Here is a 13,287-nt window from a genome sequence, read left to right as displayed (position 1 = left end):
ATCAATGGCTTTCACAGTTGTAAGGAAGCAGGGCTTTGTTAGTCACACTAAAAGTTCTACTCTGACAGAGGACAGAGAGGACTGTAATTTAGAGATCTTCTCTATTTCAAGATTCCAAGTAAACTCTGGCTTCACATATTTGATAGTGTCACCGAGTCCATTGTGCACAGAAAAAGACAAATAAATGCACATAAAGCAGAACTAGAACTAGATTCCCACTGTTATTTAACATTCAAAAGAGAGCGCTCACATTTTTTAATCACCTTAAATCACCCAGAAAAGAGTCGCCAGTGTCAGTTGGAGCAAAGACTAACTGCCCCCTGCTCAGACACACTTTCTGTCCAGGATCACAACAACACTCCTTTCCAAACACCAATCAGAGTAAACCAAATTATAACAGCGTAGAAAAAAAAAATCCTGTCTGGAACACTGGAAAGAAGAAAGCAGATTAGAATGTTATCTAGCCCCAAAAAGAGATTAGAAATTGGCAGAATATCTCTCAACAGTCGGGGACAGAAAACAGAGATGGATCTGAACGAAGTGCAGGGCTCAGAGAGCACAAACTCACAAGAGAAGGAGGAAGACACAAACATTTACCAGAAAAGAAACAAAAACAAGCTGCTACAGTTGGACAAGTGAGGTTGAGACAGAGACATCCTTCTTACTATAATGTAAAATAATGAAATAAGGTGCATTAATATTTATCAAGTTACAAGAGTAATTTTTGATTCAGACAGAAAAGCAACAAAGTGTAAAAACAGAAAGAAATGTCAGAATTTCAACTTTCCAATGGTCCTCAAACTACACAACTGTGACATGCTGTTCCATCAGAAAACTTAACCAAGCTTAAACTTAAAGTCATGATATTACATCACTCTATTCTATGTGAATCCTGTACAGATTTACCAAAATAAAATGTTAGCTCCAACTAGATTTAGCTACTTCTAGCCGTGCTTTGCATCGAGATGAGGACCTTATATAAAACATGACAGGAGCAAAAAACAGCAAAATTGAATGGCTAGTTAATTTAACATATTTAAAATACAAATAAACGGACACGTAAACTTTATGCTGGAATTTGTATTGTTCTAAATTGTGTCTCCAAGATTTTCATTTGTACTACAAATCTGTAAAAATTGTTTCCTCATATAAATACTGATCGGTCTCCATGGTTACTAATAATTGGTGCATTGGCCCAGAAATCATCCTGTTAGTCGACCCCTCCAGCACACACATGCATCAACAAGCAGACACATAAATGCATATAACCACTGCGCATATTTAACTCAAATAAATGTACTTTAAAGCTGTATTATTGTTCATAATTCTGTTATTGTGTACTGTTTAAGTATTTGGACATGTTGTATTTCGATGCTTTGGCAACATTCCATCTTGGAAACTTTCATTCCAATAAAGCCCCTTTGAAGTAAATTGAATTGAAATCGGATTCTGCTCTGATTTCCAGCGAAGAGAGGGACATCTTCTGACACAACAACCCAGAGACGCCAGAATTGGCTTTTTTACTACCAATAAAAACATCTAATTGTCGCAGCTGCAGGTCATCACCTCCCACATTCCCAAAATCACTCGTCTGCCAGCAGGCAATGAGTCTCAATTCTGGACCTAATACTCGTGTCATCCATCAACCTTGTGTTTTGTGTGTATCTTTGTGTGTGTGTGGTCTGCTGTTTCAGCACTGGCCATTTCGGTCCTCATACATCAAACTCCTGACAGCATTGAAGTGATGCTTTGTGACATATGAGGCCACTTTACCTTCTCTTCAGAAAGAGAAAGGCAGGAACGCAGCAGTGTGCTCAGACAGATGAAAACTGTTGCCTTGTATGATGATGGCAGGCATACCTTCCAAAGTAACCGAGAACATTTACTCAAGTACTGTGCATAAAGACAGTTTTGAAGTATTTTTATTTAAATTTCATGCAACTTTATACTTCTACTCCACTACATTTCAGAGGGAAAATAAATACTTTCTACTCTACTACATTTATCTGTCAGCTTAAGTTGCATTTAAGATGAAGATTTTACAAAATGGATACTATAGCAAGCTTTTAAATATGTCATATAGTTGGAAACTGAATCTGCGGTTACCAACCTTTTTGGCTCCTGTGTAGTCAAAATCACATTTCAGATCTCTATGAGTTCTTGACCATGATTTTTGTCCTCTAGACTTCTCACATGGTTTCATTTCAATAAATATTCAAATGATCCAATCTCCCAACAAAATCAAATATCAAGTACAAAAACCTGAATCTTTTTTTCTCATTTCCTCTCACATGAATCATCCACCACCCCTCAGACTTCTCTCCTCTCCCTGTATATAACACTGTGTATAAAATACTCCAAACTCCCACAGATATGACAGTAACCTGCTCCAGACACAGTGATGATGTAATTATGTCATATATAATAATATATCAGTTAGAGGGACCAAATCAGGACCCTTACTTGTCATGGAGTATGTATACATTGCTATATTGGTACTTATACTTGAGTAAAGGATCTGAATACTTCTTCCATTGCTAACATTGAGTTAGCCAGATATCTGTTTTTCCGTCCATGGATTGTATGAAGAAGTTCACTGCTCTTCTTCCTGTGGTTTCTGCTTTTCCTGAACAGGTTTTCAGTGTATATGGAGCAGGCGTGGTTTTGATGTCAAACAGGTTAAAGAACTCCGTCTTAGCCAGAGACCTATTACTTTGTTCGTCGATCACTGAATACATGTTAATTGCTCTGTCTTTGTGACCTTCTGGATAGGCTTTCACTAAACAGATCTTAGAACAAGAACGTGGGCTGTTACTTTGACCACATACGTCTGTGCACTTGGAGGTGACAGGAGGACAGTTCTCTGTTTGCTCCTCACCTTTGTTTTGTTTGTCACTTTCTGATGTGGTACCCTTGGGGACATGAGCTGGACCTGGATGAAGTGCTGATACGTGCTTGGGACTGTTGCACTCAATACATTTAACTGCCACAGTACAATCTTTTGCAATATGCTGAACTGAACCACAACACCTGTAGCAAATGCGATGCTCTCTGAGAAAGGCTTGTCGTTCCTCGATAGGTTTGTCTCTAAACATACATTTTCTGAGCGGATGTGGCTTTTTGCGCACTGTCGATCCGGTTCCTCTATTCTCCTTTGCTCAGGACCACTTTGAGTTTCATCTGCAGCATCTGTTTTGTGTACTGACACAGTGGCTTTGCGATTGTATGGTGTGGATTTTTCTGTGCATGTAGAAGCTTGACAATTACAGCTGGATGTAGCGAAGCTTGGATTGTTTCTCATTTTAGCTTGTTGTTGCACAAACTGCACAAAAACTGGAAAAGGCAGAAATGACACACTATGAGTTTCTTTGTATTGTGTCTCCACAGTTGTCCACCTTTCCTGTAGGTTGAAGGGCAGTTTCTCTACTATTGGTCTCACCCCTCGAGCTGTGTCCAGATACGCAAGACCTGGTAGTGCACCATCTGTTTTGGCACACTTTAATTCTAAAAGGAGGTCACCAAGTTCTCTTAACCTATGATTGTCTTTGTGCGATAGTCTTGGAAAGTCCTCTATCTTTTTTAAGAGTGCGTCCTCAATGGCCTCTGAGGAGCCATAACACTCTTCAAGGTGCTGCCAGACCATCTTCACACCTGCAGAAGGATTGAGGGTGTGTACTGCATGCATCCTTTTGGCGTGCTCTGAAGATTTTGGCCCTAACCACTTTGTGAGCAGGTCTAGTTCTTCTCCAGCTGACAGATTTAAGTCTTTAGTTGCACTAACAAATGAGGCTTTCCATGCCCAGTAGTTCTCAGGTTTGTCAGTGAAACGCAGTAAGCCAGCACTGACTAGTTCTTTGCAGATGAGATACCTTGCAAATTCTTGTGCTCCATTTGTGTCAGTCAAGTTGTTGCTTGTAGGTTGAAAGATGTGAGCTAGGGGGTTCAACAGATGGGTGTATGTACCATCAGGTAGCTGTTGTTCTTGTTTTATGTCTGGTTTCATTGGAGCAGGAACATACTGGGTTGCAGTTGTCAGCTGGTTAGCTGACTGACTGTTTCTCATTTCAGTCAGCTGTTGTGGTCTGTCTGAAGCTTCAGATAAGAGTAACTCACACTGGTGTGCTGTACTGTATCAAGAGGCTCAGCTTCAGTAAGGGGTCCTCTACTTCTTCACAGGCAGCAACCTCTGCTTCGGCTGCAGCCACTGCTTTTTGAGCTTTCAGAATATGGAGGCTGGCATCTAACTCGGCCCTTTGCTTTGTTATGCTAGCCTCTTTTTCAGCAAATGCTAGTTGAGCCTTGGCTGCTTGAGCTCTGGCGTAGGCCTTACCGGCTGAAGACCCTGATGATGATGCATGGGACCGTCTACTGGTAGCCCTGGACCCGGCATCTAGTGGTGGTGGAGGTTGCTCTATGTCCGACGGTTGTCCTGTAGCACTTAGCTGGTGCAACGGTCGTCCTGTAGCACTTAGCTGGTGCAACGGTCGTCCTGTAGCACCTAGCTGCTCCCACGGTCGTCCTGTAGCACCTAGCTACTCCTATGGTCGTCCTGTAGCACCTAGCTGGTGCAACGGTCATCCTGTAGCACCTAGCTGGTGCAACGGTCATCCTGTAACACCTAGCTGGTGCAACGGTCATCCTGTAGCACCTAGCTGGTGCAACGGTCGTCCTGTAGCACCTAGCTGCTCCCACGGTCGTCCTGTGCCACCTAGCTGCTCCCACGGTCGTCCTGTAGCACTTAGCTGGTGCAACGGTCGTCCTGTAGCACCTAGCTGCTCCCACGGTCGTCCTGTAGCACCTAGCTGGTGCAACGGTCGTCCTGTACCACCTAGCTGCTCCCACGGTCGGCCTGTAGCACCTAGCTGGTGCAACGGTCGTTCTGTAGCACCTAGCTGCTCCCACGGTCGTCCTGTAGCACTCAGCTGGTGCAACGGTCGTCCTGTAGCACCTAGCCGGTGCAACGGTCGTCCTGTAGCACCTAGCTGCTCCCACGGTCGTCCTGTAGCACCTAGCTGCTCCCACGGTCGTCCTGTAGCACCTAGCTGGTGCAACGGTCGTCCTGTAGCACCTAGCTGCTCCCACGGTCGTCCTGTAGCACTTAGCTGGTGCAACGGTCGTCCTGTAGCACCTAGCTGGTGCAACGGTCGTCCTGTACCACCTAGCTGCTCCCACGGTCGGCCTGTAGCACCTAGCTGGTGCAACGGTCGTCCTGTAGCACCTAGCTGCTCCCACGGTCGTCCTGTAGCACTCAGCTGGTGCAACGGTCGTCCTGTAGCACCTAGCTGGTGCAACGGTCGTCCTGTAGCACCTAGCTGGTGCAACGGTCGTCCTGTAGCACCTAGCTGGTGCAACGGTCGTCCTGTAGCACCTAGCTGGTGCAACGGTCGTCCTGTAGCACCTAGCTGGTGCAACGGTCGTCCTGTAGCACTCAGCTGGTGCAACGGTCGTCCTGTAGCACCTAGCTGGTGCAACGGTCGTCCTGTAGCACCTAGCTGGTGCAACGGTCGTCCTGTAGCACCTAGCTGGTGCAACGGTCATCCTGTAGCACCTAGCTGCTCCCATGGTCGTCCTGTAGCACCTAGCTGGTGCAACGGTCATCCTGTAGCACCTAGCTGGTGCAACGGTCGTCCTGTAGCACCTAGCTGCTCCCACGGTCGTCCTGTGCCACCTAGCTGCTCCCACGGTCGTCCTGTAGCACTTAGCTGGTGCAACGGTCGTCCTGTAGCACCTAGCTGCTCCCACGGTCGTCCTGTAGCACCTAGCTGGTGCAACGGTCGTCCTGTACCACCTAGCTGCTCCCACGGTCGGCCTGTAGCACCTAGCTGGTGCAACGGTCGTCCTGTAGCACCTAGCTGCTCCCACGGTCGTCCTGTAGCACTCAGCTGGTGCAACGGTCGTCCTGTAGCACCTAGCCGGTGCAACGGTCGTCCTGTAGCACCTAGCTGCTCCCACGGTCGTCCTGTAGCACCTAGCTGCTCCCACGGTCGTCCTGTAGCACCTAGCTGGTGCAACGGTCGTCCTGTAGCACCTAGCTGCTCCCACGGTCGTCCTGTAGCACTTAGCTGGTGCAACGGTCGTCCTGTAGCACCTAGCTGGTGCAACGGTCGTCCTGTACCACCTAGCTGCTCCCACGGTCGTCCTGTAGCACCTAGCTGGTGCAACGGTCGTCCTGTAGCACCTAGCTGCTCCCACGGTCGTCCTGTAGCACTCAGCTGGTGCAACGGTCGTCCTGTAGCACCTAGCTGGTGCAACGGTCGTCCTGTAGCACCTAGCTGGTGCAACGGTCGTCCTGTAGCACCTAGCTGGTGCAACGGTCGTCCTGTAGCACCTAGCCGGTGCAACAGTCGTCCTGTAGCACCTAGCTGCTCCCACGGTCGTCCTGTAGCACTTAGCTGGTGCAACGGTCGTCCTGTACCACCTAGCTGCTGCCACGGTCGTCCTGTAGCACCTAGCTGCTCCCACGGTCGTCCTGTAGCACCTAGCTGGTGCAACGGTCGTCCTGTAGCACTCAGCTGGTGCAACGGTCGTCCTGTAGCACCTAGCTGGTGCAACGGTCATCCTGTAGCACCTAGCTGGTGCAACGGTCGTCCTGTAGCACCTAGCTGGTGCAACGGTCATCCTGTAGCACCTAGCTGGTGCAACGGTCGTCCTGTAGCACCTAGCTGCTCCCACGGTCGTCCTGTAGCACCTAGCTGGTGCAACGGTCGTCCTGTAGCACTCAGCTGGTGCAACGGTCGTCCTGTAGCACCTAGCTGGTGCAACGGTCGTCCTGTAGCACCTAGCTGGTGCAACGGTCGTCCTGTAGCACCTAGCTGGTGCAACGGTCGTCCTGTAGCACTCAGCTGGTGCAACGGTCGTCCTGTAGCACCTAGCTGGTGCAACGGTCATCCTGTAGCACCTAGCTGGTGCAACGGTCGTCCTGTAGCACCTAGCTGGTGCAACGGTCATCCTGTAGCACCTAGCTGGTGCAACGGTCGTCCTGTAGCACCTAGCTGCTCCCACGGTCGTCCTGTAGCACCTAGCTGCTCCCACGGTCGTCCTGTACCACCTAGCAGGTGCAACGGTCGTCCTGTAGCACCTAGCTGGTGCAACGGTCGGCCTGTACCACCTAGCTGGTGCAACGGTCGTCCTGTACCACCTAGCTGGTGCAACGGTCGGCCTGAACAATGCTCTGCATCTGCTTCATTTTGCAGCTCATAGTTTCTCAAATAGTCTCTTCCTGAACGTAAACTCATGTTTGCTCAGTGTTGCTTGAACCCGCTGAGAGGACGTCTTCTACTTCAGACGTCTTTACTCGTCTTTTTTCTTTCGTTTGTTTACTGTGCTGTCCTCATAACACGTAACTGTTCTGCAAGACAGCCGGTGAACCGTCAAAAGATACTCCACACACAAGACTTTCTTTTCTTGGGTTAATGAAGGCATCTTTTGAACTTGTGGTAACTGTAACATACAAATACATATGAAATCAACATCTCTGTGGTATGCTTATACAACAGCTAACTGATACACGTCGCTAACATCGGTAGCTGACAATGAAAACACGACCTTTTAACTGTTATGAAATTATTAATGCCTTCAAAGGCATGACAACATGCATAATAACAAGACTCCAAACTGCAACTTCAGCAGCTAAGAGAAGCAAAATCTCTGGACATTATGATCACAAACGTGAGTGTTGAGCAAAGACACTTTGTTTGGCCTACTAATGGATGTTTGGAGCACTTGGCGGACTTCAACACTCCTGGTTCTAATGTGATCTGTGCCAGAGCGCGGCCCACTAATGTCCATTATATCCAGACTTGCTCCACTCGGCATTGATTCCGTCTCTTCTTACAGACCGTGAGGGCTTTCAGAGCCCATCTCTGCGTGCCATCTTAGTTATCAGATTGCAACGGCAACTTAATTGAACTGCAATTTACTTGTGCAAAAAAAAAAAACCACATACTGAGCTTCCTTTCACAGTGGAATAGGTTCTGCAGGCACATGATAATACTAAGGCAGTGTGTAGGTTCATGGGGCATCTTATGGCTGCTTTTAGGTGTTTTTTCAGCAAAAATCAAAGGAGGTAATGACAGGCTGAGGCTGGAGGCTGCTTGGCGATGACAGACCAACAGCAGGAGTCGTCCATCCCAGTCTGTGCAGCCACAGATAAATAGACAGTGCAGATGTGTAAGTCAGCGCCTGTAGCATCTCAAACTTAAAGGGGTCAAAAGTCAGTCTCAGTCTGTGGAAACACTTGTCTCCTGTGCCACTGGAGTTTTCCAAAGTCCAAAACAAAAGCAAGGGTCATGTGATCGAGGTTATCTAGGACTGGGCTGAAGATTTCTTCATTGTTTATCAGGCAGAAATGGTCTAATTAGGAGTGAATGAGTTGCAAAGGAGGGAGGAGGAGGCAACTTAAGGGTGTAGTATTCCAGAGACAATATGTCAGTGCATCTCTGCAGCTTCCATTCTGACCTTCTTTTTTTACAAACAACTCCTGCAGCTTTATACAAGTGTAATAGTAAATCACTGCAGTACCTGGTTAACGTCCTCCTGCAGACCTGACCCTACCTCCTGGGGCTTGATGGATACGCTGCCTGCACATATTCATGGCTTGACAAATGTTTGGAGTGTTGCAGTCAGAGGAGCCAATTGTGACTCCACTTTATACACAGAATAAGCCCCCTGGTTACACACTTCTTTCTTTCCTTCCTTTCTTCCCTCTTTCTTTTTCAATTCAAGACAAAGGTCGCTACATTTGAGATTGAATCAGAAGAATACACCTAATAATTAAACAATTTATGGCATATATTGCAATCACTCACCTATTGAAACACGTTTTACAGTCTGCGTAGTGTTAAAAGTCTGAATAACCCAGACTGAAAATGGCAGAGTGTGTAAATGGCAGGATGTAAGAATTTTTGCTGTTTTGTCAGGCATGTAGAGTCAGAAATTTCAAATAAGCCCTTAGGCGATTGGTATTATGGCTTCAAATGATTAAAAAATTGCTTCAAATCAAGAATTCAATCAAAAGAATTTACAGCACAGTGATGGCAAACTGGGATTTCTCTCTCCATTGTTTACCCAAAACAGTCGCCACATGTTTTTCTGATTCAGTGTCACTTGTTGATGGGAGTTTTGTTCACCAATTACAGCATTTCTCCACACACTGCAATCATTCGACCAAATCAATAACTCAAAAGTACACAAAATCGAATCAAACTTGTTAACTGTGGAAAGACCTTCAGAAGTCCTTAAATATTTAATGAGAAAATGAAATGATATTACAGATTTGCTGCAGTTGGGCCTCTGAGAAGGTTCTTAAATCTGTTGTTTCATTTCAGAACAGTGAAGTGCTCAGTACTCTGGAAAAGAAAAAAAGCGCAGTTCTTGTTATGGGAGACATCAATGACATGAGAACTAACTCAAAAGAAGACGTATGATACAGAAAAACAACCCACACTGCCATTTAACACGGAGTAAAACCAGCCGATAATAAAAATCTCATTAAAAATTGATGTGATTTATTAACCAATTTCTCTGAACTTCATACAGCAATGAGAAACATGTCAGTATGAAGCCTAGACAGCACACAGCGTCTATCTGTTTATGGCAACAGTTTGTCTCTGCTTTCACAGTGCAGACATTATTCTAACATGAGGAAATTCTAAATGCTAAACTCTGAAAGCAATCTTCACGACAGAGATGATTAATCAGTGTTTTCTGCAAGATGAATAGTCCATGCTGCTCTATTTATTTCTGGCCACAGTGAAATCTCTGGAATGCAAGTCGATGAAATGCATTTACAAATTAACAACATAAGAATGACTCATGTAAAAAAAATAACACTCGAGATCCTTTTTCACTGTCAGCCTTGAGAGTCTGCGGACTTATTGTTTGCCCACTCTGACCTGACAGATCCGCGACAAGCAGACAGCTTCAAACTGCACTTGAAAGCGTTGGTGCAAATAATTAACCTGATGATTAATAGCTTAAGAAGTGACTTTGGAAGTGAAAACTGCATGAACGGACTGTATACGCAAAGCCATTAGTGATGTTGCTAAAGCCCACACCGGACCTTTGAAAGCAGAAAAAAAAAGGTCACTGAAAGCCCAGGCAGCTACTAATTACAGTCCCACATACAAGGGCAGCTTTTGTGTTTGTGTGTTTGTGCATCTGTGTGAGTGTGTGTGTGTTGGTCTGACTGACAGCTTGTCTCTCCCCTGCCGCGCTCTCGCTCTTGTCCTGTTTTAATGGGCTGACAGCAAGAAACTCTGACGGAAATCTCAGCGACGCGCCCGCTGTTAGACACATCGCAGCTGACGGGAATCTGAATCCTAGAAGCAACATTACTCCCACGAACCGTATCTAGAATTTGTGTTTAAAAACGACACACTGAACTACAGCTTAACATCAAAAAGACTTGACACTCTGACATGTAAAACCAAGAATCTGTTGAGCCCCATTCCCTAATTCCATGCTTCCACGCACGAGACTTTTCACATAAAACCTCACTGAAAGTTTCTCCCAAACGTCACTGGAGTCCTGTTTAATAAAAAAGAGGTATGCAGTGGTATGAGAAGTTCTGTTGTGTGAGGCTTTTGGGGTTTGCGTTACATCATGATGGATGACAATGAATTAAATATGCTGACATGCTGCTTTTATCATTTCAACCCCCACACGGCTGCAGATGCATTTAGCTAACTGATCAGCACAGGTGTGGATCCGGCTGCTCTCTTTCTTTCTATCAGTTTAACGCAATGGAGGATTTTTCCTTCGCTTGTTACGTAAGAGCGCTTCTGCGTGCACAGATGTGGCCCTGCGTGCACATGTATGTTCCGCTGAGATTATCTAATGAGCAAATTAAGCTGGAAAACATTTTGGACAGTAGGCGTGTCTGGAATGTTTCAGCTGTAGTTGTTGCTTGTTAACCCTCCTGTTGTCCTCATTTATGGGCACTAAAAAATATTGTTTCCTTGTCTGAAAAAAATCCAAAAGTTCAGCAAAAAAATTCCCCCAATTTTTGAAAATTTGCTAAACGTTCGGGAAGAAAATTCCAATAATTCCTTAAAATTCCCTTGAAAGTTTTATTTTTAAAAAAATCCCCCAAATTTGGCAAGAAAATTCTTGCAAATATTTTCAAAAAATGGGTAAAAATCTTCCCCAAAAAATCCTAAAAATTATCTAAAGTGATTCCATATTTATCAGTAAAACTTCTAATATTTCTTTAAGAGCATTCACAAAAAATCAACCAAAATCCAACGAATTTCGCAGGATTTTGGTAGATTTTTTTGTGAATGTTCTTAAAGAAATATTTTTAACATTTCTTTTTTTTCCACCGAAAAATGTTCAAAAAAATCCCCAAAAATGTTGACAATGTGGACATCAGAAGTTACACTGTGAAAATATTTTTTTCCCGCATTTTCAAACTGTAAAACTGCTCAGTCTGACCTGCAGGACAACACGACGGTTAACTCTTGAACAATGATGGCAGAAGCAGAAAGATTTTCCTAATTGTGTTAAAAAGAGAGAGGAAAAAATGGACTGTTGTGGGTTGACTTGCAGCCAGAAACACACTGACCACGACTTTGTTCATGTTCTCGCTCTGCTGCCTCACATGTCGGCCCCCCTCTGGGATTTTCGTCCTGTGAGGGAGCCATGTGATAAAAACCATCCTTCAGCATCACGTCCTCCTCCTCTCCTCTCCCTCCCTCCGCCCGAGCTGTGCCGTGTTGACGGGGCAGCATGATTTAGGGTCTCCCGGCGAGGTGGCGTGATGCTGGAGCACTGAGTTAACATCACAGAGCCGCAACGCTTTCACTCTGTGCTGGAGAGGACGGAGCGTGATGCGGAGCATTCGCCAGCTCACATTTTTAAGCATTCGTGTGCGGTTGTCCTAATGTTTGCATTCAGCCAAAGTCTTCTAGCTGTGACAACATGACATCCAAAGCCATCGATCATCTGCGGGGAGGGAGTTCACCACAGATGAGAAAGAGATGGAGAGAATCTCAGGCACGCTGCTCCTTCAGTGTTTAGATCTGCTCTCGTGGGGGGGATTATTTATGGTCCCAATCAGATCCGGGGTGTTTCCAATTCAACTCAGAGCCAATCCATAAATTAAAGGAGGCCTTGGAGGCCTAAAACAAATGGCCCCGAGGTCTTTTACTCACTCTCTCCCTCTGTTAGACTGACCTTTCCTTTTCATCATATTCTCTTCATCCTCTCCCCATCCGCTTCCTTGTGTCTCTGACGTACAAACAAAAAACAGCTGCGGATATCGAGACAGAGGGGGGGGGAACTGTCACAACAAGAAAAGTGGTTTGCAGTGGTGCCAGTTGTAAAGGGGCAGCCCTCGTTCACTGAAACAGCTGGATGGAGATAACAGAGCAGCGCTTATTCTGGACATTCTCATAGGAATTACACTCTTCAAACACACACTACATACCAGCTCTAGAGGAACAAGAAGTAAATTCAGAGTGGAAAAAAAAGAGGCAAATGTTGGAAAAAGTGGGGGGAAAAAGCAACCTTTTGAGTGGATCAAGTACAGATTACACTCAAATACTTTAGTCACTCAGACAAATCAAACTATCAATACCCAGTTAAACATGCCTTTGGACTAAACAACTGCAATCTAAACACACATTTTGGCACAAATCTCCACTAATATTAATGATATTCTGCAGAAAATTACAGGAAATAAGTTACCCCCATTCTTGACTAAAACCAGTTTCATGACAAAGCCAGTAAGTCCACTGTTCAAACACACAACATGCACTTAATCACTGTTGCACGCTGCGGGATCCACTCACCTCAAACAAGCTGTTCTTTCCAAACACTCCGTCCGCCAGTATCTCCTCCAACAGTCTGGTGCGTCTTTGTGCTCAGATGCAACTTTTCTAAAACATAAACACGTCAAAAAAAAAACATAAAAGAAAAAAAATGTGGATTCCTCTTTTCTTTCTGTAGTTCTGCTTGTTTTCCCTCCTTGAAGCCGTCCAGACCTCAGCAGCTCTGTGGATCTGCTGCTGATCTGCTGCTGCTGCTGCTCGGACTCGGTGCGTTTGCTGCTGTCACCGGCAGAGCCCGGTCTGCTCTCTGAGAGGCGGATCACTCTGCTGCTCCGGCGGGGCTCCGCTTCTGATCCAGCACGGAGAAGGTTTAGGTCCGCGGAAGGAAGGGCAGGGGCTCCGCCAGGGGGGGCTGCGACCACCGATGAGGTCATTTCTGAGCCTGAAGACTTTGTGTTTGTAAAGACAAAGGAGGGTGCATGTTGGGTCACATGTCGTATTCATGCGGTTTATTTGG

General features: G+C 45.6%; 1 protein-coding gene across 2 annotated transcripts in view; it reads right to left on the bottom strand.

Annotated features, from left to right (window-relative positions):
- Positions 1–13,070, bottom strand: part of lzts2a (leucine zipper, putative tumor suppressor 2a) — a 54,016-nt gene extending 40,946 nt beyond the window's left edge. For both annotated transcript variants that reach the window (XM_023263901.3, XM_035945294.2), the window contains exon 1: positions 12,792–13,070. The gene's annotated coding sequence lies outside the window, so the exon portion shown is untranslated. The remainder of the gene's footprint in view (positions 1–12,791) is intronic.
- Positions 13,071–13,287: the final 217 nt, after the last annotated feature.

Source organism: Amphiprion ocellaris, chromosome 16 (genome assembly GCF_022539595.1).
Source record: "Amphiprion ocellaris isolate individual 3 ecotype Okinawa chromosome 16, ASM2253959v1, whole genome shotgun sequence".
In the NCBI taxonomy this organism is placed as follows: domain Eukaryota; kingdom Metazoa; phylum Chordata; class Actinopteri; family Pomacentridae; genus Amphiprion; species Amphiprion ocellaris.
Note: the sequence above shows the minus strand (reverse complement) of the source record. Positions and strands in the feature narration are given on the sequence as shown.